General features: G+C 40.9%; 2 long non-coding RNA genes across 3 annotated transcripts; one reads left to right on the top strand and one right to left on the bottom strand.

Moving 5' to 3' along the window:
• Window positions 1-1,350: 1,350 nt before the first annotated feature.
• On the top strand, window positions 1,351-25,488 carry LOC138178879 (uncharacterized). Its single transcript, XR_011172852.1, has 3 exons — window positions 1,351-1,727; window positions 1,879-2,876; window positions 25,478-25,488. It is a non-coding gene; the product is annotated as an uncharacterized LOC138178879 (long non-coding RNA).
• LOC138178996 (uncharacterized) lies at window positions 9,398-13,481 on the bottom strand. 2 transcript variants are annotated; one of them, XR_011172900.1, is made up of 3 exons: window positions 12,516-13,481; window positions 12,209-12,423; window positions 9,398-12,114 (listed from the first exon to the last, which is right to left on the bottom strand). It is a non-coding gene; the product is annotated as an uncharacterized LOC138178996 (long non-coding RNA). The 2 variants fall into 2 exon arrangements; XR_011172899.1 differs by having other exon boundaries at window positions 9,398-10,277; window positions 10,470-12,114; window positions 12,209-13,481.
• Window positions 25,489-27,246: the final 1,758 nt, after the last annotated feature.

A 27,246-nucleotide genomic window follows, 5' to 3' on the forward strand; every position in this document is an offset into this window, starting at 1 on the left:
ATGCAAGCGATAGTGCAGCAAACGTACATAACTGTGGATCGTTGGCGTGTTTGCCGCGTATAAGCACGTCATTGTTCCATTACATCAACCGACAACCAGAGATACAGCAACAATAACATTATACGCGTAAACAATGGTGCAACGACCCCGTGACGATCACGCGGCCTGGTCAACGAGTGCTTGGTCAAACCGATTCTTAGAACAAATTGTTCGTAACTATCGCTTACGTATTTTCGCAAAAATGAATATTTAACGAGCCGCAGGATATTTCTAGATATCTGATTGTAAAAAAATTTTTAAATCACCACATTCTCGTTATGTTAATAATATCGTCAAATTGACAAGTTACAAATTATAGATTAGAAACTTCTCCTTTACAATTTAACTGTAGAATATATGCACATATGACAGAATATGATAGGCAGATAACATATAATTTGTAATATTTCATTCGTTACGTTATCGAATTTGTTAATATCGTGCAATAGCGGCTTTTGAAGTTTCGCCAATAGCACTAATTCAATCGCGCAACAAGTCTCTCCGTGGCGATCTTTTCGGTTACTGTAAAACCTACTTGCTGTCTCAAACTTAGCTAAAATGTATCATAAATGCTACTAAACGTTCGTACATTTTCAAAGTAATTCATAATTACGAGACGAAACGAGACGTCACATCGACGAAGTGTCCCATAGAAAGCGACGCAGTGGACGCGTAATTCCCACACGGTTAACCAATTTTCCACCACGGAAGAGGAAGAAAGAGCGGAGATGCTGAGGCGTCGCGTCGACAACAAGCCCAGCACGAAATTTCTTTTGTGGAATCAAAGGCGAGAGCAGGGGACGAGCGAAGGGCAAATTCCCTGACAGCGGCGTGATACAAGCGAAACGCGAAATATGTCCACGATCCCTTTGATCTCGCTAGCGACTGTCCGCCACCTTGTAAAGCGTATTGAAATTTTCCAGGAGCAAATCGTGTCGATGTGTGGCCGGGCAGAATACGGCGGCGGCGCGCGGCGCGGCGGGTTGGGCACAGCTCAAAGCGATGCGTGGAATGTAATTGTCGGGCTCACGAAGAATGCGCGAACGCCTGACAAAGACGTTGTTGCGTTACTATAGATCCTCTTGTTCTCTGTCGTTCTCTGATCTCTCCTTCTCTTGTTCATGACACGTTTCGATCACGATGCAGAAGACACTCCTTCAATCACAGGACATGCAGTTAACACCCTTATCGACCGTTCGTCACGAAGAGTCCTGTAGGCGGTCCATGGAAATTGTTAACACCGCCTTTGCAATTAAACGATCATTTGTCATGATAATTACAGGCCGCGGCAACTTATGAATTGTATTATAGGTACGTCGTTTTTATGCTGCTTGAGTTATAGACTATTCAATTGGGCAGTTCGTTTCTAGATGCATTATAGACTGCAGACTGTAGATTGCAGATTGTAGACTGTAGACTGTAGACTGTAGACTGTAGACTGTAGACTGTAGACTGTAGACTGTAGACTGTAGACGATGTAGAGGGTGTAAGTTGCGCGCCGAAGTAGAATATTTCTGGGCTAGATCGTCTGATCTACGTCTGTAGTCTGTAGATCAGACGTAGATACAAGTGCTAATTTTCTTTGTTGGGAGATAATGTGTATTTAAAAGGCTCTATAATTGGAAGATAGTAAGGGAAAATAGTAAGAGGAAAGAGCGAAGAACACGTACATATAGTAAGAATATATAGTGAGTTTGCACAAACATCCATTACTTAATTATACAATTCTTTTCCAATAAATGAAATCCTTATAAATAGAATTCTACCGTGTCTTCTAGCAAATAAGCTTAACATTTTCTTAAAGACAGAATCTTATTCTCCTCTCTTACACTCTTTCAGGTATTTCGTCAAATTTCAGAAACACGATATTTAAAAAAAAAAAAAAAAAAAAAACGGAACCAGTGGATGCATTATTCACACATTATTCGAAGAACAATGTGCTTCTCGTGTGTTTCTGCAATTGTTGCGGCGGAATCGCGAGGTTCGTGGAAAATGCACAATGCGAATCGGCGAGCGCTCGAGTGGCACGGCCTGCGACCGGGCAACAACGAAATATAAATTGTTAATGTGGACTGGTTATTGTCGAGTTAATTTTAATCACGTTTTATGCCAACGCCGCTGCCGGTTACCCGGCTTTGTATATTCATGATTGACTATCGTCTCGTTGCTTAATTCCCCGCCGGGGCATTACGCTCGTAGGAGGTGAACGAGAAGCAAATTTGCCCACGACGCTCCTTTTCAGACCGATACACGCTACATCGTTCTACTTCACACTCTCTTCTACCTCCTATTTTTCTTAGAATCGTTTCTTTCACGCGCGAGACAGACAAACGATGCCTCATTCTCGTCCGCGGAAAAGACAAATTTTTTTCACCAATGCATGCAGATCGGTCAACGTTATACATATGTGCGTCCTTTTCCTTCGTTTAGCTTCCATCAGATTTACAAACGGCATCCTTTATCATCCTTTTGTTTTCTTTTTTGAGAACAAATTCGGTTCTCCGTGATCGAGTTCCTTCCACGCGTCAAAACTTTCGGTTATAATTCGAACGTTGAACAGTAACGCGAAGTGGTATTTAACAAATGTTATGAAATTAATTGTGATTTAATTAAAATATAGTAGATTTATATAAAAATATGGGAAAAGTAACAATGGTTAAATAAGCTGGCGTGGCGTAATAAATAAACGATCGGTTAGCAAAAAGCTGAATTAACAACTGTGCTTACTTTGTAGAGATATCAAAGGTACCTAATAAGACGTATAACACTCTAATATTTTACGAAAACATGATACTGGTTTCGCTCCTTAAATATAAAACAATGCGAACATATACCAGGTATGTAAATATGAAACCGGAATTTGCCTATAGATGGCCCTAGCTGATAATGTAGTTATCACTAAACTGCGTCATTGATGCCAAAAGTCTTTGTTGACATCTCACAAACATTTTCGACTTAGAACAATACAAGTTTCATACAACAGCATAGTTTGTAATAGCGTTGAACATGTCAAATTTTGTGCCTGGAAACTACGATTTGCGGACAGCATTGATTTTCTGTTACCATTCGAAGAAAACTGCTGCAGAATCGCATCGAATGCTTGTCGAAGCTTACGGTGAGCATGCTCTTGGTAAATCACAGTGCTTCGAGTGGTTTAAAAAATTCAGAAGTGGCAATTTTGACGCGAGGAACGAAGAACGTGGAAGACCACCGAGAAAGACCACCGAGCTGTTAAAACCTGGCGAAACCGTTAATACCGAGCGCTACCGACAACAAATGATCGATTTGAATCAAGCTTTGCGTGAAAAACGACCAGAGTATCAAAAAAGGCAACACAAAGCAATTTTGCTTCGTGATAATGCACCATCGCATACAGCAAAACCGGTCAAGGAAACGATCGAAGCGTTCAGTTGGGAAATACTTTCGCACGCGGCTTACTCACCAGACTTGGCTCCGTCCGATTACTATTTATTTGCATCGATGGGACACGCACTTTCTGACCAGCACTTCACTTCTTACGAAAATGTACGAAAATGGCTCGATGACTGGTTTGCCTCAAAAGAGCGATAGTATTTTTGGCGTGGCATCCACCAATTGCCAGACAAGTGGGAAAAATGTATAGCTAGCGATGGGCAATACTTCTATAAAAATATTTTTAATCATTTTCATACAATAAACGTGTATTTTCTATACAAAAATTCCGGTTTCATATTTACATACCTGGTATACATATTTAACACAAAGTAAGCAAAATTCGTAAACTACACAACAGACATAAATTTCATCGACATACGTATGCCGTAAGACTAAGCAGTTATGTAACTAGGTACTTTGTATTGTATTGGGTTGGCAACTAAGTGATTGCGTATTTTAAATAAGAAGGAAAATTCCAAATTGTTGCTTAAAAATCTAACTTTATTCAATTAATTATTGTCCGTTTTTGTCGATGACCTTTTACCATCTTTCAGGCAGTGTCGTAATTTCATGTTCATAAAACTTCTGATTTTTGCCAGCAAAACACTGAATTAAATGTGCCAAGACCACCTATTGACAAAATCCGCAATCTACAGAATAAATCTGGACAATCCATGACAGTAGAACAGTCGTAGAGTGTAACATTTATAGGAATTTGTATGGGCCTGAGTAAGAGTATTAACCGAGACGAAAAGTCTTGCCAGATATTACGAGATGCAAAAATAGTTTTGGTCGTAACGAAAGTAAGGAGGATTTCTAAGAATTAAAGATCTCGATCTCCCTCGTGGGAGGTTTTAATGAACTTTGACTCCACAACGCGCCCTCGACGAAGTTATCGCACCCGCTGCGTTTCTCTCCCTGTCGAGACCGAACTAGATAGCCGCGTTAGCAGGCCAAGCCGATTCCAGACTAAACAAAAACCATCTGGTTAAATTTTTTCCCTCGCGTGATGATCAACGAGACGCTGAAACGATTCTGGTCGCGTCCTCCTCGCTTCTATTATAACTGGTAGCAAATGATAATAAGCTTCTCGGTTTAAAGTCAGGCATCCGTGGACAGCGAAAGGAAAACATCTCGAGGAAGATCGTGTGTACAACTGTGCGTACGAAGACTCACTTGCTGCGCATGCTCGATGCGGATTCTCATTAATCGAAACCGTGTGTCGAGCCGACAGTTTCATTCAAATTAAACTCGGCTGCAGAGGGAGACCAAGATCGAGATGACTATCGAGATCATCGGGTGACTATAACGCTTTGATCTACTTTCTTCTTTTACTATTGCGAAGAGCAAGATACTTGTTCAAATTTCAACGAATTATTTATTAACTCGCTTATTAGAAAATAATATCTTATAAATTATAATTTGTTTAATAGCTGCTTAATTAAGCGTCCATTACTGTAATATTGTACTAGATTATAGTGATATAATATTGTACATAAATTATCTAATAATGCTCAATCTGAAGAATTGAAATTGAAACCGTGTTACCTACAAGTCAAATTTTGCTACCTACAAATACAACTCTTTTTACTGAATCAAAACTACAATCTTTACGGATATGACTCGATATTCTACGTTATAAGACAAGAGGCTAAATTAGATCAAAAGAACATTAACGAATGAATCTTTAGTTAGTGAAAAAAGCTATTCAAAAAATAACAACAGCAAACCGATATTTCTACAGACAATCTATACTATACTATAAGAAGTCGAGTAAGTAAATAAACGCACATAATAATCATTTACGACCTCAAGACAGTATCAAATTTTCCGAGCATTGATTTAATTATATCAGTGTGTAATCACGCTTACGTTATCACTGTACATAACGTAGCATACAAAACTACAATGCCAGTTTAATCTCTACAGAGATGGTTTCATTGGAAACAAGAAAAAATAAATATTTTTAATTTTCCCATATGCAAACGTCGAACTATTCATGAGATGATTCCGGAGAAGAATATTCATTCACAATAGTTAACGTTCGCGTTAACACAATATTTCATTTGCAATTTTTCTCAATCAATTTACGATATCAAATTCTGATTTCTAACGTCAACACAATGAAAGAGAATATCAAGGGTTTCCTTTATATTTTTTCATTACTATTTCTTCTACTTATATTTCATGATATTTAAAGGAATTGGTGTATTTATAACGTTATAACAGACCATTGATTGCTTGGTCTTGAGTAGGTTAACGTTAACCGACATTTGCCAACCATTGGCGTTCGTACTTCCGTTCGTAGCTGCCACGTGGTATGCACACAAATATTTTGTTTATCTGCTCTGACACGGCTCGTTAGACGCACTATATTTACCCGTCATCACGAACAATAGAGAAAGTTGTTTTCGTATTCGGTCTAGAGCCAACGAAACGCACTTAAGAGTTGCACGGGTTATATACACGGAAAGCTAAGAATGGGGACGATTTTCAAAACATGGCTGTCGGTCGGCGACTAAAATTAATCAAAAAAGGACGAATTTGATGGCTCCCTCCTTCGCAACGTTCTCTCGCTGCTGTGCCCTAAGCCTCATTCCCACTACCCGCTCGTTTTCCGTGTTTCTGCACGCCAGTTAGCTCCTTAATCCCCTAAACCGACAAATTCCTCTCTCTCAACAACAAGTTTACACAAAATCATCAAAACAACCCTACCACAGGCACTACCGTAGTCCAGACAACTCGAGGAAACTCGTGCGACATCCCTTTGCCTCGATCGATCTTTTCTACTATGTTTAGTTCTTCGTCTGTTACGTACCGACCTTATTCTACTTAAACTCTGGAATCTTGCGTGGATTTCTCCGTATCTTGTATACTTCTCTTTGAAGGATATCTTACCAATGACTTGCTATACGAAAATTCATTAGAAAGTATCGATTCATTTTCATTTTCACACTTTCATGGAAAGTATCCATTTACGATGCTGACAATAAAGATTTGTAATGTTTTCATCTTATACAAATCTATCAGATTGACGACACAACGCATATGTTCCGTCAATTTAATTATTTTTGGGAGGATAATACTACTGACGTAATTGATGTGTTTCTTCTTTTCTCGCGTTTCGATATAATCAGTGTGTTAAAACAGACATTATTACTGGAATTTTCAATTCTTTTCTGATAAGGAGAACACGCGACTCCTGACGAACGCAATTCATACCTCACTACGACACAATTTGTCACTTAAATATTACAAGTTCGCATCTCAGTAAATGGATTTAACTAGCAGGGATGTACAGTCAATCAGACGCCAACTAAAATTTTGTTTCAACACGTGACAACCAGCTAGCCTCGAACGTAACTTTCATCGAGTCTTGTAATTAATAAAATATGATTCTTCTTAAATTTATAGAAAAACTCGATAGTATCGATTATCTTGTTTTCAAGTGCTAACTTGTAGAACACTAAATGTGTTTGTTTATGTACTTATAGATCATTTTCTCAAGAAACCCCTCAACTGTTACCTTCAACCACAATTTACCCTCCTTTATGATAGGGTAACGTTGGATTATTGTAAATCTTGTATAAAATTGAGAAGCGACAAATTTTCGATCGCAATAGAAACAGTTTGTGCACTGGTTGCATTGTCACAGGTATAAACATCAACGACAGAGACAATGCACGCGGAGTGGAACGATCCAGTGGCGCGAAACGAGCGCGCGAGCAAACGCTCGCATATTTTTACGTGGTCGGTTCGTGCAGCTGCATCGCCGCGCTACTCTACGAAATATGTATGTATATGCGTGACCTTTAAATAGTTTCCCTCGTACTTGCTGCAGGAGCCCGCATTTCAAGCGAGTTCGCTTGCGTAAGTTCTGTTTGCGGTGAACGCAGCCCTCCGCTTACGCGTACCTTTAATAGCCAACGTAGGATCTTTTTCCATTCGGATAAATATCCCATAAATCGCGTTCGTTTTCGTTAACAAGTTCGCTGCGTATATCTGGGATTCGAGTGAAGATGATACTCGTACGATATATCGAGTTGGATGGAACAGATGAATTAAAAATTGAGAAATGTTCGTTCGTCAATTCGAACAAAACTGTTACACGTATATCTTTCTCGTAACCAAGCAACCTTCACAAATAATATTACGCGACACCGTCGACATAATATTTCTGAAAATAATGGAGATGTGTAGCAGAAACGGAATTACTATAAACTCTCATATATGTCGAAATAAAACATCAAAATGAACACAGATCGTCACGTTGTGTAATTCAAGAAAGGACAGGAGAATTGGGGAAGAAGCAAATAAGAGAAAGAAATGGAAATCACGCGCGTGGAATAGAATTAAGAAAAAAAGAGGCGAAGGAAATTCAAGAAAGGAGAGAAAAATTGGGGAAGAAGCAAATAAGAGAAAGAAATTGGGAACACGTGCGAGAAATAGGATTAGAGGGAAAGAGCCGAAGAAGTGAACACAATCGGCTTCGTTTTATTTATTAAAACAAAACGTACGAGAAGGTCGGTCGGATGCCTCAGCCTTTAGAGGCTAACCACTCTTTACGAGCGTAAGCCGAGATCGTCATAAACACGTGCAGTTACCACTCGCCGCGGATTCAATTGTTATTGCCATTGTCGCCGACAGAAGGCGAGTCGACGCTTTATTTGCGCGGCCGCCTTCGCCGCGCCGTACACGTGAACGAAGGAATGCAGGAACCGACGTGCGCCATTCAACGGGTTGAATAATTTTCACGGTAGTCGGCGGCTCGCTTTTTCTTTTGATTTCGTTGCACACGTGTTATGTCTATACTTTCAATTCGTACCGTAAAGATGTAATAAAGTACAATACATATATTTTTTATTAGGAAATATCAGCGATTCGAGGATATCGAACTATGACAAATTTTATAGGCGTGAAGAATGAATTTCAGCCCTATTTTAGTTTCTTGATGTTATACAGAGTGATTGAAGATGTTTGGAAGAAAATTTGATTAGGTATTGTATACATCGATGGAAAAAAGATTTGATAAGTGTAGATATGTAATATTTGGGTCGATAAACTGATATTAAAGCCAAAGAGAATAGATTCGTAATAAAATATTCGAATTGTTTCCATTGTCATACCTCACATTGTTTCACTTAAAAAACGTGATTATATTATTATAATATTATATTTATACATATATGTATATTATACAAATTCATAGAATGATATTTGTTGAAAATATGCCAATGACAGAATAAATTATATTTTGATACAGATGAATTTTAGAATATATGTAACACCTACATAAACTTTCTTTCTTAGTTCAATATACACAATCTATGGGAAAATTTTTGACCAATCTATTTGGAACACCTCGTATATTACCCTCTTTAATTGCCTATATTACCTATACTTAATAAATAAGAATCTTATTCCTCGCTGTATATTGTACAGGGTAGTCTGAGATGAGCTATAACTCTTTCATAAGTGGTGGTGGTGGAATGCGGTATAACACAATTTAGTGAGTGATACTTTTCTCTCTGATCATATTTTTTGAGTGATAGATGTTCTCATGCGCAGAGTGCATACCGTACTTACTTTTTTTTAGCTATGGCCATATATTCTTCCATGAGTGATGAGAAAAATCGATATAGTATGTATGTAGATTGTAAAAATGTCGCTTTGAACAGTGTCTTACGTTTATGAACTAACTTAACTAAACATAATGTGAACCCTTGAACTTCCTCACACAAATAAACTACATAATTGTTTCATACTTCTACATTTGTAGCTCAATACCTTTCGTGAATGATCATTAAGAGTTATGGATTAACGATCATGTGACAATTTTTATTATTTTTATTGCCAATTCGCTAATATTATATATATATATACATATATATATATATATGTATATTAAAAATTATTGTGCAAAAGAGCCCCGCTCAACCCAGACAAATAACAATTACCCATAAGTTATCTGCTTTTAACCGCTTCTCCAAATAGCCTAAAATGAATTCTATAGTCTTTCAGTAGGCCGTCTTCTGAAATTCTCATGATGAAATTCGATGTTATGGTTCTAAAGGTGGATTTAGAAATCCGGTCCTCGGTTTCCCGCGTCAAACACGGTATACGATCCGTAGAAAATTAATTAGCTTGCACGTTTGCCGGTGGAAACGACGGTTCACGACTAAAATTATTTTTCACAAAAGAACTATGCCCCTATCGCTGGCCGCGGATCTTCAAGGCCATGAAACGTCTGTCTCGCATCGCTCCCCTCAGTCCATAAAAATTCAACGATGCACATCTACTCTCTCGTGTCTTTGCACGTCCATGCGCGTATGCGTGTTTAATGCTTATATACGCGTGTACGCGATTAAAAGCGCGTATGTGTGTATACCGTCGCGATTAAACGATAATAAAGTTCACGAATGGCCTTAAATGCCATTCCTAATTTAAACGCATGCGTAAGAACGTAAACTTAAGGATACGCCGCTCTTAAATCCCGCCTAACCTTTCCTGACTCACGAGCCATGATCCCTGATAAAACGCTTGTATGCACCGTTTGCTCGGATGAATCATGAATCACGATAAAACGCGATAAGAATAATAAAAGTAATCTGTCATCGATATCGTTAAACGTTGAATCTACGATAAAACATTCAGTACTAATATATGCAACGATGCAACTGAGATAAAAATTTTAACCTTACCAGTCGTCTTACACGGGGTCTCGCATTCCAAAACGAAAAGTCGTCGTCGTTCTGCCAAAATAATCATCAACGTAGCCACCACAGAATACACCGGACACTGTCACTTTCTCAAACCAAGAATCACTGCAAAAATGTAAAGAAATTCAAATAAACTGAAACGGTATCGCTTGTGCGTAACGCAGGTAAACCATACGAATACAGAAAAACCCGCGCACTTTGAAAATCCGCGGTCGCACTAGTTAATTCAGTCAACGGGAGCGACATCTAGCGCCATGAGAATAAAACACTGAGTTCGGTGCTCGGCAATTTACGTACACGAGAGGCGGAGAAAACCGAGAGATGTTCCTCGGCGCTGCGCTGGTTCGGCGCTCGTTGTGTGGACGTCGTTTCGGGTAGAGGTGGAGGGGGCGTCTAGACGCAACGTCACGAGTACGTAGCTTCCCCCCTGTGCCACTGTCGGTCTGTGTTCCCACTCCTCTCTTGCCGCTCGCCACTGTGCCGGGTGTTTTCCCCTCTTACTTCCCCGCATCTCGATGCCCCGCCGATGACGGTCGCAGCCAGACACTCCCGTGCGAGGGGCAAGAGGGGAAGAGGCGAGGGTGACTCCGGCTTTTTGGTTAGGAATTGTTGCCGGTCCACGCACGTGTCTGCGAGGCCTGTCGGTGTGTACGAATGAGTATCTGCACGTGCACGGGTGTACACCAGTGGGGTAGAAAGCAGGATAAACTACTACGGCTATGTGCTCTGATGAGAGAGAGAAAAGGAGAAGGCACAGACTATGGTTATAGAGAGGAGAAGGAAGAAGAAGGAATATATCTTGTGGATTTGTATCAGCGCCTATCCGACGATCCACCCAGATGGAGGGTGCGTCAAAGTGGCCGCGAATTGAGTTTTCCTCGGGGCACGTATAATTCTAACCCCACCCCTCAGCCCTTTATTCTCGGGTTCTACCCGTCTTTCTCTTTTCTGTCTGCCTTTCTATCCGACGCTTTCAACTAACCGCCTTGTCTCGACACGTGCCGGTCAGCTTGTGAGGGTTACGCGTGTGTCGCGCGACACCGTTAGCTATGTATATATATTTATATTCACGTTGGTAACCACTGGTAGATACGTCAGAGATAGGTTAATCTCCGAGTGACGAGATCAAACGTGTCCCTGAAAAATCAGAGACTAGTGTCCGTGTGTCGCTTTCACGCCGCATTTAGCGGCAATGACTTCTTTTTTCGCTAAGCGAGGTGTTGCTTATGAAAATACTTTTATGAATAAACAGTTTTACGGAGTTGAATAAGCTCACCGCTCTGCTTCTTTCTCTCGCTTTACGGATTTTACGAACGATTCTCGCGCACACCGGAACCAGTTAATTAAGTTATTTCTCTTTCTCTCTCGCTCTGTCTTTTCGCCAACATTGACGCATCTTGCGCTCCGGAACAGAAAATTTGAATTACAAGTGCAGTCAACGATAGCTTTTACCCCGCTTTACTATTCTACCATCCCTTCCTCACACTTCTTTGTACATATTTATTATGGTATCTCTTTTTTACAAAATCAAGTAACACTCGAGAGTCGCTGGAAGCCGCACGTTTTAACGAGCGAAAAAGAAAGATGGAAATTAAATCACGCTAGTACTTCAAGGGCACCTACTTGATGTTACACCTTTGATGTGGCACGAGATGTATCTTAATCTTAATTGTTGATTAAACAGATGAATAAAACATTTCTGCTAAACTCTTTCCTGTTGGTGGACAGCGTACTTCTCATTGGATTACAACACGCGAATGAATTATAACACAAAAGATGCACGCTGGTAGCGTAAAGTTTATGCTCTTAGCCTCGGGATTGTTATGACAGATCCTTGCGATCGGCGATTCCATACTTCGTGTTATGGTTACAGTGGTTTTGGTGTTGTAACCATTTTGACGACCTAAATTGTATGTCGGAGCTGTCAAATAGATCAGAACACCTACAAAAAATGTAATTCTTAACTCTTAAAACTTTTAAGGATTATTGTCTTCTTTAAAATTTTAGATTAATAATATGCTATAATAGAATCTTACCTTTGTGATAACAAGCTTCATTCTCTCTTGTTAATGTTTACTATATTTCTTTATTGTTTCTATAACAAATTCTGAAATTCGTTATTCACTTCTCTATTATATTTGCTGTTACTTGACTCAGGATTTTGTTTCACATCTCGATCTACTCGCTTCTCTTACCTCAGAATTTACCATTATCTACGTTATCTTCTACGTATGTATGTATGTACTTGTACCTTGAAAATTGGATATTAAGTTTATTGTGGCGAAATTAAAAAATTAATAACAAGTAGAGTTGATCAGTCTTGTATCTAACAGGGTTAATTACATTTTCTATTAAATTAAATCGTGTCTTCATACTTATGAACAGCGAAACAAGCGTTACATTTCGGTCTTCAAATGTTTCATTCGTCAAAACGACAATTCGACAGAATCCTGTCAATCAGAACACGAATTCGCTACAATGGCCTTACGACGGGCCGTCGTATTCAAACTCTTTCGATAGGTACGCATTTTCTAGGTTATTTGTCATGGTGTAGACCATGTATAATCAAGACACGAGCTCTAAATGTAGCGAACCTCCTATTTAGACTCAGCAGTTGACTCATACATGGTTATTTCTGGCAACGGCATGTTTTCGTCCGCGCGTACATACTCACGCGTCGGTACGTCCGGAACACGCGTGCACGCACAGTTGCTACTCACGATAGAAACGCACGCTCACGTTTCTATGGATGCAGTGCGTGAATTACATCATACCGCTGTACCAGTCACGCAAATACAAGAGTTACAAGGATTTTCAAAAAACGAAAAACAAAAAAATCACGCTCAGCGTTTCATCGGCCTCGTAATCGAAACGAAGTTAGGTTATGTGGCACATCGTTGTGTATGCGTATAAAAGACACGATGTTTCGACTTTCTTGCTTCATTTCTCACGTGACGACCCGTATACGACAGACGCGTAACATTCTCATATTACATACGTATGTATTTATATACTTTGTAAAGCTTTTTTCTTCCCCATTGGATATTCCGTGGTTTCTCTATGTATATACGCACGCTTTTTTTCGCGCTTTTCAATAACTCGTTCGTAAACGACCCGTACACTTTTTTCTCTTCCAACCTATTGATCTTCCACAACAATATACGCAACAAAACAATTTCCTTGATAACGCTATTCGTGTGAGGCGACAAATTATACATTTACAGACAGCAATACGAACGCGACCCATCGTCACTGCATCACGCACGGGAAAAATAGGTTTTTATCGATTACTGACCTACGACAACCATCTCGCCCGACGTACGTAGGCTTCGACTGCAAGTACGAAAGCACGATACTAAAATCTGACAATACGAATTTGTAGCTTTCTTAATAATTCATCAGGTAATAATACTTTATTTGTATTATCGATACTTAATTATTTTTAAAAAAATAATTAACTTTACAAAATTGGAATTTATATAGTATTATGTGTTTATAATAAAGTAAATTTCGGTTAATGATCTACATATATAATTTTCAATATCTCTTTGATAAGAGCAGACTTGTTGGATTTGAAAGTTTTCATTCAAGCACGAGGATAATTGTAATCTAGCGGTGTAGACAATTTTCTGTCATTTTATAAAATTGAAATTTCTAGTAGTATACATATATTTATAATGGTATAAAATTTCGTTTATTAATTTAGCTTTAAATATTTCTTTAATTAGAACAGTATTATTGAATTTGGAAATTCTCGTTCAAGTACGCGGGGTAGGAAACCCTCTCTGCTATATTTTGAAAATTACAAAGCACAAAGGGAATACGGAATGGTAACTACTTTTGTGTTTTCTCTACCAGACAAAACAGAAGTCACGCTGTATCCGAATAAATATTGTCACTCGGTAATACAACTTCGTATAAGAGATAATCATATTTTTCAACTATTTTAGCGATCGTGACTATAAACCCTATTTACAATAGTAAATAATTTTGTATATTTTTTAACTGTTGAGCCACTCAGAGGCCATACTCGTCAACTTCACAAATTAGAAAGCAGAAGAAGAAGGTAATGATAATATAAATATCATTTCTGGAATTTAACTTGGAATTTTCTATTCCTTACATTATCTTCTTGTAATAAATTAATGTATGGAAGCAAATAATTCATTTTCTGAGAATTAGACATTAGTCGTGTACTTATGTAGAGAAATAGAGAAATTGACCGAAACGGACCGATAGAAAGTTGTCATGATGTTGTTATTTTTGCAATATCGATTTTCATTTAACTAATTGTGTCAAACAGTTATTTAGGATGTACGCGACAAAATTAATCGTTTGCAATATACATACTACTGTGAGCTCCGTGTAACGCTATGATTTTCCCAACGGAGTTCGATCGTTGCTTTATGATGGCCATCAGGCCTCGATCTCTAGAGACCTATCGGGACGGTTTAACGACAAGACGTTAATTAACGTAGGTCCCCTATCACTGACCTTGCTACGTTGGTAGCAAGTTCTACTGGTGGTAGACTTATTATGTCGTCGACTATACGTTTGGGACCTACCCCAATCAAAGCGAGACTAAACTCTTGCGTTCCCAAGCCAGACCTAATCGTCTTGAGTCACGCGACGAAGAGGGGGCATCTAAAAAGTGCTAGGGAGCTTTTTGCACGCATTTTTGGATCCCCATGGTATTCACCACTCGTGATCAGTCGAACGCATCGGACAGAAAGTATTATTTACGCTAGTCACTTGGAACAGCCGGACAGTATTCGTCATTGTACCGTATACTCTGTGTATACGCCATTATCTTTATGCGTTTAAGACGTGTACTTTCATGTGGTGAACAACCGTGCGAACCATCAGGATCCTCGGTCGAACGAATTTGGTTTACGTAGGTTCGTCACATGCACGCTATTCCATAAAATTTGTATACGGTATAACATTATCTTAGCATCTACAACATTAGTATGTTTTATCAAAATTCGTTGCACTTATCAGACACCATTTATGTCGTTTTTTTAGTATTGAAACGTATGCTTTAACCTTTACAGAGATAATAAAAAAAGCAGTTACTCAACCATTACATAAGTAGGTTCAAAGCTTTAGTATTTAACAATTTTGAGGAATATTTTTACTAGAGAATAGAAAACTGTTAAAAGAAATACAGGAGTTGTTAAATTAAATACAGAATTACATCCTACTAGAGAATCTTATAGCATCGTTTCCTATCGAACCATCAAAAATTTCTATGAGAAGAAATTCAATCCAACGATATTCCTTGAACTTCAAGCTATCGATTGCACCGCAACCTTGACTTCCACCGCAGTCTTTTAATAGCTGCCACAATCTAGCTTCGAGAACGTCGTTCCTCTTCATCGTAACCCCTAACTTGATTGAAGATACAACGTTCCATAATCACTACCCCTCGCAGTATCGATCTCCGCAAGACTTGAAAAGGATCCTACGTTCGATCCCCGTCCGCTGTTCAATGTCTACGGTGAAAGTCAGACAGCAGGCAAGCAATCCATTTCCAAGTGGAAATCGTGAACTTGATATCGAAAATCGTCGAGTAGTCCTGCTTCCATCGCCACGTCCGCCAATAGTCGTTTCCTCGTCACGCTGGTTCTCCCGAACAATGTTAGTCGAGCACCGGAGAAAGGCAAAAATTTTCCTTCTCGATCCAACAACAATGTCTTGTCGATAGGTTTTCGGCTGCCGGCTCCTACACTCCTTGGCGATGCGATGATAGGATGCATCGCGTGAACCTGGTCGAGCTACATACCATAGCGAAGCGGAGACTATAGTCGCTGGCTAGACTGCACCCCCGCCGACCGGGGAGAGAAGGTCGACGGAGATCGCGGGACGGGGGTAGGAGCAGTGGAGACGAGGATGGGTGGGGCAGTCGGATACGGTGGAGCAAGAGGGAAAGTAGCGGAGAAAAGAGAGAAAGAGAGGAGAGAGTAGAGAAGGGATGTGAAAGAGGGAGAAAGAGGTAGGGCGCAACGGGGGCGAGGGTTCCGACGGTTCGAGGTAGGGGGCGATGGCTAGACACCGCTCAGACGGTCCAGGGGGTCGCAGGGGGTAATTTCTGCATTGGCGTCGAGAGCTGGGAAACGGTCGACATCGACGAGGCCAGACCGAGCCAGACAGAGAGACTGCAGCTGGCACGATCGTGGTCGACAGGTTGGCCTTTCGGGTAAGGTCAGGGTATATGTCCGCTTGGCGCGCACCGTTTCACCGTGCACCTGCATCGATGACGGTCAATGTGCGCACATGTTCTGATTACGTGCGTAAAACAAAAAAGGATGTCGCGACGGTATGGCGCGGCGGCGCGACCCGACTCCGCGCGTGGGCTGCCAGTCCACGCCTTGTGAATTCGATTTCCATCTGACAGTCCTCGTTAAACGGGTAAACTCGTTTCCTCCGAAACTCGTTTCGATTAGCTGTAAACGCATGCACGACGTGTCGGTAATTGCCGATGCGGTTCCATAATTCATGCGGGCTTCTCCCTCTTGACTACCGATAAGTTATTTCTAGTCAGGTGTTCACCGGTGGTTAGCGATGGATCTTTGTTACGTATATTCTCCGTTATGTTAATCAAATCGATAGAAAATATTCTTGTCATTTCTTGCTATGTAGCTGCAGTACCGTTTCTTTAACGTATAGAAACGTTTCGATAGAGACACGCATATAGGAAACAGCGGCCGATGACAATTGCGCGAATGTAGAAAGCTAGAAAGTAAGTAGAGCGAGAAGAAGGTTAACCATCGACTTGGTTCGATCAACTGGGGTGGAATAACGATGGCTGAGGCTAGAGGAAGAAACCCTAACGTGGTACGCCAATGCATCGGATGGCCAGGAAAGCGGCGGACTGTTTTTTATCGAGTGACTGCAGAGAGTTGAGAGTTGAGTCGAGTCGAAGCGGGTCTAGACGAGCGGGCGTCTGCCATCTTCTTTGCCTCCTTATAGTCAAGTCCGTCCTACTGGCTGCTCGTCGTTTACCGTCGCCTTACGTGGCTTCTCGTTTCCTACGCCAAAGAACAAGATGTAGTTTTCCTTGTTAAAGACGTGCCGATTCCTAGTATTGGCTGCAACCTTGCCGTCTTCATCGGCAATCACGCGGAAGCGTCGAGAACGAGAGACAAGATCGCAAAAAAAGGAGCTTACACGAATTCTAGCGTCGCGTCCGGGGGAAACTGTCACACTCGTCTTGGTCTAACAGGAACTGTACAACAAGAAAGAAACGAGAATCCTGTCCGATGTAATACGAAACGACAGTTCCAGTCGCTGTCGATCGACTTTGTACGTTCCTTTCCGGAAATGTTACTGAGTAAACCTTTTCTTTTCACATGAAAAATTCTTGGTCGTAGTTGATCAACTCTCCCTCTTTACCAACTACCTTGAATATCCCTAACAATGGGAGTTTGTTAATCAGTCAAAGTTTTACCTCGAGTATCTCTCATTTCACGTCACAATCCAACCACTTCAACTTACGCAGGCTTCGTACTCTGTTGTTCCCCATGAAGAAACAAGAACCGTTGCCCGACTAAGTACAACTCTTTTCAATCAAGTCCCATCAAACGGAATAGCACTCGGTCAAGCCGTATGTGGCTCCATGTTGCATAGGTTCCCTGGAAATTGCATTCTATTTGCGAGCTGTTCTTCGGGAACAAGCGTTGCCACTTGGACTCTCGCGGAAGCGTGAAACGTTGGGTGCTTGGCGAACGGATGGAGGAACGGACAGACGGGTGGACAGGATACGCAGGGACAGGTGGCCGGTTGACGATCGTAAGTGGGCAGGAAGGAGGACATCGGGGCCCTGACGCGCTCGGGGAACAACAGACGATCGAACAGAGAACGCGACAAGCGGTAGAACGAGAAGGAGAGATTACGATTCCATGTGTCCATCCGATGTGTGCAATGCAATTTCCCGCAGGGCCGTCTGTCTGTTTGCGCGGTCGTGCATGCTACTTACGCCATTGTTCCTCCCCCTTTTCGCATACGAAAGTGAACATTCCCGCGATCAGGATGGAATATAACGCGATGGCGCGATTGTCCGGTTAAAACTGCCGCATGACGTATATCGGATCTCGGACTCTACAAACCCGTCAGTTTCGGTCTCCCGATCGTCCAGAAGGATACACTTTTGTTCGGTGAGCCGAGCCCGCATTCTTGAACACCTTGATCGTTCCGCCGACCGAAAACTCGACATCCACTTCGTCGAACCGCCGTGCATTCTCTGTGACGCTTGAATCTTTCATGCTACCGTGGGTATAAATACGCGTCCCACTGAGACTTCGTAGATAGAATTCCGTGCAAAACGTTCCCCAAAATCCCTGCCATATCGTGTCTGTACAGTTGAAATTTCAGGGAGCTATCTTCTTAAGAGAGAAACGTTTGATGAACTTGATCGTGGAATGATTCAATGTCACTGGGAAAGTATATATGCCGTGTTCTTCAGGACAATTACCATTAATTTTAATGGTAAAAAGAATTTTATGAAGATTATGAGGAAAATTTGTAGTCCTTATTACACTGTATTCAAGTACGCTCTTTATGAAAGTTATTATTAATTTTAGAAAAAGAAGCGTAAGAAGAATTTTATGGAAGTTACGAGGGAAATACTTTTTTTATGGGAAATTTTATACATTCAGAATTAAGTTCCATCTTTGCATTAATGTGACATTCTCCGTTAACGATATCTCCAATACAGAATGTAATAATTATTTTGCGACTGGTTTTCAGTTAAAAGAGACGCGCGTTGTATCTGGTTTTTTGCAATATTACATTGCCAATGAGTCTTTTATTATCGATGAATATTTAACGCAAGTCTATGAGGGTCCGGGGCTGAATCATCGAAGAAAAAGGAGAATCGCATGAGAAGGGACGAAGGACTGCGAAGGCAGATTTCGATCTGTTCGTCTGCCTGTCCATCCGTCGACCGTCGTGAGGGGGATGCCCGACGTAACGTTTCAATGTCATGGTCGCAGGTTTAGACGGTCCCCTCCTCTTTCTCCCTCTTGCACTGCGGGGTAGACCGCTCGAACCACATCTGCTGCCGTCAGGAGCTGCCGTTTAACACCATCCATAATCATCCAACATTGACGCGCGACGCAGACTATAAATCACAATGAATGCATTCTTATTTTTGGATGTAGTCGTTCGTGGTCGCCTGAAAGATGTTGCTCTCATAAATTCTTTTCATTAACTGGGTATCTTTTATGTGTCAGGCTTGAATAATAAAATAGACAGACTCGTAGACCGTTAAAAGAGAATCTTCTTTCTTGGTGGATGACTAATTTGACACGTTAACCCTTAATTCTTACGGTTAAATGGCAAGATAAAATATTTAAATCCGAATTGACTTGTTACAATTACAGCATTATGTACTATTTGAAAATTATATGGATTCGTAGCATCTGAAATATTTCAACATCTTAATTCCAGATTTCATTGATTATATACATACATATGTATGTCAATGTATAAAAAAGATATTTTAACGTGAAATCGACTTAATCGAACGTTATTAAGGTGTTTGATCTCATCCGTTACTTGAGAACGAAATTACGGTAATAATTATAACGTTTGCGGTACTGCGACATTCTAATTCTACATCTTGATGACGATATATATCAATATACTTAAATATAAATGGAACACCGCGCGATTGAAAGCTGAACTTGATTTAATCAAAGATCGCTGCTAAGTAATAGACGATGATAAATCCCTTGGTAATCGAAATTACGACTCACGAATGATTATAACGTCTGGTGTAGTACTTCAAAATATCATAGAACTAGATGACAAGATTAATCAATCTTAAATCTCAATACGCAAACAACAGGTATACGAAACATAATTATACAGCGTCTCCAGGCTGTACGTAAGAAATTTTTCACAAAATATCGCAAGAGAATGCAACGGTAACTCGACATAATCTTCCCCTCGTCAAACACGACTGCTGATTGTAACCGGCTGTCACGAGGAAAATGTCAATGGTGTGCCTATTTCGAAAATAATAGTTTCGAATCGGTTTAAAAAGGTCAGCCATCGTTCTTGGTAACTCGCGTGTGCCGGCAAACAGTCCGCCCTTGAGGATCGTTGGAACGAGCCGCGGAACCATCGATCGATCTCTCCAGCTACGAGGTCCTTCGGCTCGACTTTGCACACTTCGTCAGCGAGCCGGGCGTCGATCGCATCCGCACGAGGAGAAAAGCGCTCGTAACGGGCGCTCGTTCGACGTTTCGAGGAGTCTCCGTTACCAGAGCCGCTGTCGTCTGGAGTGGCGAGGAGTTTCGTCGGGACGCGATCGGGGGTGGCGCTCGGCGCACACCACGGTGCAGGGGTTGGAAGGGCGGCTAGACGGGCGGTCGGTCGAATGGAAGGGTGAGACAGGACCGACGAAAGGGCGAGGGGATCTCTCATACGGTGAGACGAGGGCGCAGGGTGAAAGGAGAGATGAAAACGACGCGACGGCGGCGACGGCGGCGACGGAGACGGCGGAGAAAGGGGTAGCCGACTGTGTGGCACACAGGGATAGCAAAAGGGTGAGTCGGGGGAAGGTGCACGGGCTGGTTGGCAGACGTGATAGTTGCACGATGCCGGAGATTCCCGGAGGTTTAAGGTTTCGAGCCTTATTTCAGACGCTCCGTCTTCCTCATGGCGATTTCTCGACATCCTCTCTGCGACCTTTTCTTCTTCTTCTTACCTTGTCGTGGCTCTTTCCACGAAAATATCCAGGTGTTCGCACGAAACCGTGTACTTCGCGATGATGCTGTACGCGATATCGAGACAATATAATGTGATAGAACACGGTTTATATAAACTTATGCGTTAAGTAGTTTGCACAATTGGAGCTCATACGACAGAAATAGAAACCAACCGATTCTTTCTGTTACCTAAGACTATTTGTTTATACGTACGATAGAATATCATATCCAGAGAGGCAAATTCAACCAGCAAATTCAGGGCACTGACTAAAATTTCGTTCGACTAAATGTATTCAAAATCTAATCTTGTAATTATCTTATAACGTATTTCCATAATTCTTCGAATATTTCCATTATCAACTCCTCGTGAACCTAATCCTGCGAATAACCCTAACATAGGGTTATCCGAATCATTTTCCCGTTTTTGATATCTTTCCTGGCTGGACCTAGAGTATACGATATTTCCTTTCGTCGTTACATTAAACATTAATCTTAATCTCGTAATATAGGTACATACAACAAGCTTGATTATTCCGTGGAAAGTTCAAGATTGGATTTTAACACGTTGAAGCTTAGATGGCTCAAATAACCTTTCCTTACTATACTCTATCCATTAGTATCGATACAATCAGTATCCATTATACGCGATACACGTATCGCTGTGTATAAGAGCTGCCGTACAACAGGCAACAAATTAACGCCGACCGAAGCCTCGCTGTCGTTGGGATTTCTAACGAGAGCAGCGTAAAAATTCTTCGCTGAAATTCGTCCGAACAATTGTCATCACGTGTCGCCCGTAATTATGAGATTAATTTGTCAATTCGTCCCCAACCTCTTTTGATACAGACTCTTCTTATTTCTTCTTTTTGCTAGGTTTTCCTTTTTGTTTCTTCTTTTTACTTGTCCTGTTTTACAAATATCCGGGATAGGTACAGCGCGCACGATGCGGACTTTTTAGCCGTAGCAGCATCGCTTTCGCACGCGACAGAGCATTTGTTGTTGCCTTTACTAGGAACGACATGAATATTTATGCCGATATCGCTGGCTCTACTCTACGCTTGTAACTGGCGCAGGAGTGCTGGAATTTTTTGAAGCGACTCGAGAAATCTTTTAACATTGACAAAATACGTCTTCTTCTTTTATACCTAGAAAATTTACGTTTTACTGTAAGAAACGCAAGTCCTATGTAAAAGTTCTATCCAAAGGTACCTATCGTCTTAGGAAAAGTTTCAGAATTCTAGTAGACCCAAGTTTTGTTAATTATAACACGAACAGAGCATCTACAGAAGCTGTTCATTTTCCAGTCGAACGCATATTAGTATTCTATCATACAGTTACCACTCACATCGCAGTAATCTTCCTCGACAATCTACTCCACAATCCACACGTTATAAACGTTTTAGAATCAACAACCATATCGTCTCAACACCACGATGTCTCCATAAACAAGCCGCGAGTATCATCGACTACCACAAAGTCGTCTGGACGAACGTCACAGATGTTCTCTAAATTTATCAAGATATCCAAGATATTTTCTAGATTCGAACGCTTCTACGCTTCGATTCACGTTTCAAGTAATTCGACATTTTCGTCATGTTCATGTACGTATACAGGTTCCAAGTGTTTCGTATTCGATCACTAGTCACGGTGTTTCGTGAAAAACGCGTAAGTCGCGGTAAAAGGCAGGAGCAAAAGGAAAGTAGAAAAAACGAGAGACGTTGTCCAGGACGCGAGAGTCTAATTTGTCTGGAGAAATAATACGAGTCGAATCGTCGCGCTAGCGGCGTAGCCTCTTGCAGCTGTACTTACCGCGCCGCCATAGAAATGCCGTCCCTCGAAAAATCCCCGCGTAATCACCTGGAGCTCGGGGGTAGAAGGGGGAGAAAAGGCTCCTGGACTACCTCCCGCCGAAAAGCGCTTTAATTCCCCGGCCGCTTAATTCCATGCGTACGAATGCCACACGTGAATATGCATGACCTGCGCCCCGTAACCGTGCCTAGAGACAGGGAGAAAACGAGAGAGAAAAGGAGAGAGAAAACGAGAGAGAAAAATAGCGGAGAAAGAGCGGGCCGACCTGTCGCAACGCCGATTTATTTTGTTTTGCAACTTTTTCGCTCGAACCCTGCGAACCTATTAAAATGCCGTCCGGCACAACCATGCCCGTCCCGTCTGCTCGCTATTCGCTATCTGTTCGTTCCCTTTCTTTTCCCCGTTCACAGCTCGCGTCCCTTTCCCCGTTTCCCGACTTCGTTCTCCGTTTCGTTTCCGCGAAAACTTTTCCCTGTTCGGTTCGTTCCGCGAGGCCTCGAGCGACCATGTTAAAGAACATGGGACGAGTTGCGTCCTCTACTTCCACCCCCCGGGGATTATTCCTTTAATCAAGAGAAACGAACAGATTCGCGAAAAGAGGCTGTAAACGTGTCTTATCGCCTCGTGCGGTGGAGACTTGCCGAGCAATTGAAAATTTCTTATTGAAGTACGAGATACATGACGTTACGTCGCGTTACATCGTCGAGAGAATTTAAACGCGACCTTTTCGCGATTCTTTTCTCTTTTAGGCGTTTTTAATCCTTCGACGCGTGACAAAGAAAAATCGCCAAGTCCAATTTCGATGAAATTTCGTTTAAGCGAAGAGAAGCCGAAAATATTAGATGCCTATTCTTTTTAGTTATGTTAACTCGAGCTTAAGAGGTAAAAATCACCCTCCAATGTACGACTCATTGTGATCTATTTAATATTCCATAATCAATGAAAATAATTCCAAAAGTATATTGACTTTTAATATCATTCTATGAAAAACTGTAACAATTACTATAATTCTGGTTTTACTATTTCACGATGACTCTACGACAGAATAATAAACGTCGCAGCGACACCGGTAAAGTGTGAAAATTATTTTTCAAAAGCGCATAGTGCCTACTTTAATTTGCTAGCTTTCTACATCTCGTTAATTGCCAGAAATAAAACCAAGAAATAATTGCTTTATCTAGAGTCGTGCTAATTAAACATTCCTCGTTCGTTTTAACGAACACAATATGTCCGCTAAAATGCTCGAGTACTCTCCAGAGATGTAGATGAACAGACGTTATCAACCGTCATAAAAATTAGTAATTACGCGTCAGTGGTTTTACATCAGGTCGGAAGGGTAGTCATTTCGGCCACTTAAAACTGTTCTGCACCGGGAACTGTTCTGTTCTGGGAAGCATGGTTTAGTATGCGATGTTCTTGTACTATTCATTCTCATTGCGTTTAAACGATCAAGTTATTCTTTAACAAGTTGCCATTATTGCCATTATATTGTTGTCTGAAGTAAGGATCGTGTATATCTATTTGTTCATATATTTCTGTGTTACTAATTTACATACTTGCAATAATTTTTAAATAACCAAATACGCGTAAAGTCGATCGACAATCAAATCTACTTGCGACGTACATATTTAAGTTGGTCGCTAATGGTCACGAGTAATTCTAGTATGGCATCTTGTTAAACTCGGTCATATCCGGTCGTTCCACGGGAAAAATAATTTCGACTTATGACAGCTACTTCGTTCGTTCCGTAGTCGCGTATTCGCGATGAAAATTTCAAAGGAGTTGGACCGCCCGAAGAAATACGAGGAACAATTACTACCTTCCTGGTGTCGCGTGAGTTACGTTTTATCGTGCCGGGAACAAGAACTGTTTAGCTTGTGTTTTACGCGGCTCCAACTGTTTCGGGTTGCACCTTACGATTCTTTTATTCTCGCCGTACAAATTCTCCAGAAAGTCCAACGAACCGCTTTCAGATTCCGAAAGCTTTAAGAAATGTTCACGGCTGCCGCGTTGGGCTCTTCTCCGCTGGATTGTTTCCATGGTATATACCTTGTAACTTGTAATACTTTCTCATATGTTTCCCACTGTTACCATTAGGATAATTACTTGGAATTCGTACTACACAACAGTGACGATCGTGACAGTTTTCTGAAATATATATCGCAATTAATGGTAGTCGGTATCTTTTTAAGATAGTCAGCGGTAAGGTAGTCAGCGACTTTAAAAATAATCAACTTAGTACTCTAGTTACCTTAGAAGATTCTTTAGTTATACATCTGTCGACATAATCGGTAGGAATAATTAGTATATTGACTATCAGTTGATTAGTTGGAAATAATAGATAGAGGATTAAGAGCAGGTAGAAACAGGGAAATGATTTTTAAAAATCAGTCATAAAGGTAACAAGTTTTATAACGCACCGTTGATATATAGCATCTAATAATTTAGATTCCAGCCAGTGGTCTTCGATCAAATTGTAGGATTCATAAAGTATTAAAAAAAATGTTAATATAAAAAATTACTTGTTCGCAGAACAATGTTAAATATCTCTGAAACATTACAAAATTTCTCAACATCTAATACTTAAAAAGAAATCGTAATCATAATAGGAAACATAGGTAAGTACCTACATCTATCTACGTATAATATAAAGTCTGATATCACAATCGCGACTCGAGCAGCGATAAACTACGATCGTACCAATACCTGTGTGGATCAGACGATCTGACCTGGATGTCGCGTTTACCCAACGACTATCATCGCCTGGTATTTCTCCATTAGTACATATATACACCGCTCTGGACTTAAATTTCTCCGAACAGATAGCAACGACGAAAATTACTTCCCACAACGTCCTCAAAAAAAAAAGAAAGAAAAAAAAAAAGAAACGTACCTTAGTACTACCAAAGTACTAAAGTAAGAGTAAAGTACCTTAGTACTAGTAAAGTATTAAAGTAACAGCACCAAAGTGCTACCGAAGCACCTTAGTATTACTAAAGTACTAAAGTGACAGTAAAGTACTAAAGTACTACTAAAGTACTAAAGTGACAGTAAAGTACTAAAGTACTACTAAAGTACTAAAGTGACAGTAAAGTACTAAAGTACTACCGAAGTACTGAAGTTTTGCGAAGTGCTGAAGTTTTTGCGAAGTACTGAAGCTTTCGTGAAGTGCTGAAGTATTTGTGAAGTGCTGAGGTATTCGTGAAGTACTGAAGTATTTGTGAAGTGCTGAAGTGTTAGTGAAGTACTGAAGTGTTAGTGAGGTACTGAAGTGTTAGTGAGGTACTGAAGTATTAGTGAAGTACTAAAGTGACAGTAAAGTACGCTCTGGACTTAGACGATGCAACGAGCCAGTTTTGTCGCAAACACCCGCACGATGTTGGTTGATCCTCGTGTACCGACGTCACGTTTGTACACAAGTGTTCGAAGACATGCGGGGGTGTCGTCAAGTGTCGTGCAACGGTGGCATAATGCAAAGTCTAGACTTCTCCGCTCGGTAAATAAAACACGCTGTGACGTCGCCTTCTCGTCCTTGTCGTCGCACTGAGCTGATTCGCGCTTCTTTCTCACCTCGTGCAGACGATACCACCTCTGGTAAAGAACGAAGGAAAGAAGAAGATAAGAGAAAAAGGATAGAGAGGAAAGAAAAAAGGAAAAGCAGAGCGACAAGATACCAGAGGGATGTGGGCGAGATTGTTTCTCGCGGTTGCGTAAAACCCTGCTGCTACTCTAGAAAAAAAACGATGACGCGACGCCGCGCCGCAACGACGAGTAATCTCGCGTGAAGACGTTCCCACTGCGTCGTCGAGCGGCGTTATGAGGCCGGCGACACCGTGTTGTAGGAGGTGATGGATATTAATAGGTGGTAAGCAGCATTTCATTCATGGTAGTTGCTTCTTTCGCCCGGGGTCCCTCTTTTTGTTTACCGGTGTCCTCTTTCTTTTTTTCTCGCCGCAGATATCGCGCCTTCCCTCGTCCCTCCGCGTAGAAGGCGGCTAAGAACTAAGATAACCACCATTATGAAACTTCTACTCTGCAACGATGTTTCAGAGTGAATAGATATTACTATCGACCGAGTATCATTTTTTAGATCTAGAGTTTTAGACAAAGCGTAAAGTAGAATATCGATCATCCGAATACCGATTATCGGAACAGATTTATCTCTCAGTTAGTATGATTAGTGCGATATGTGTGTGTTTGTATATGTATTGTATAGAACATACAGGTTCGTATTTGAACATTTTCTTTTAGGAATACGTTATATACACGATGTAAAATATTTTCAAGTCTCGTTAGCATTGTAGCGAGGCACGACTACCACCATCCTATTGATAAAATTTCACACCAATCTAAGTGAACCAATCTAAGTGAATACGCAAGAGCTACGAGATATTTATACTACAAATATATCCATGTAAGAAATTACTATATGGTAGGAACTTCTTAAGTTTCGACTTATACTTTTCTTGCTCTTTCAATGAATATAATTTAAAGGTTGGAGCTGTCTCTTTATCGTTAAAAACATTTCACTTCTCAACGGCATCATGAAG

This window comes from Bombus flavifrons, chromosome 4, assembly GCF_040668555.2.
Source record: "Bombus flavifrons isolate JBK064 chromosome 4, iyBomFlav1_principal, whole genome shotgun sequence".
NCBI lineage: Eukaryota > Metazoa > Arthropoda > Insecta > Hymenoptera > Apidae > Bombus > Bombus flavifrons.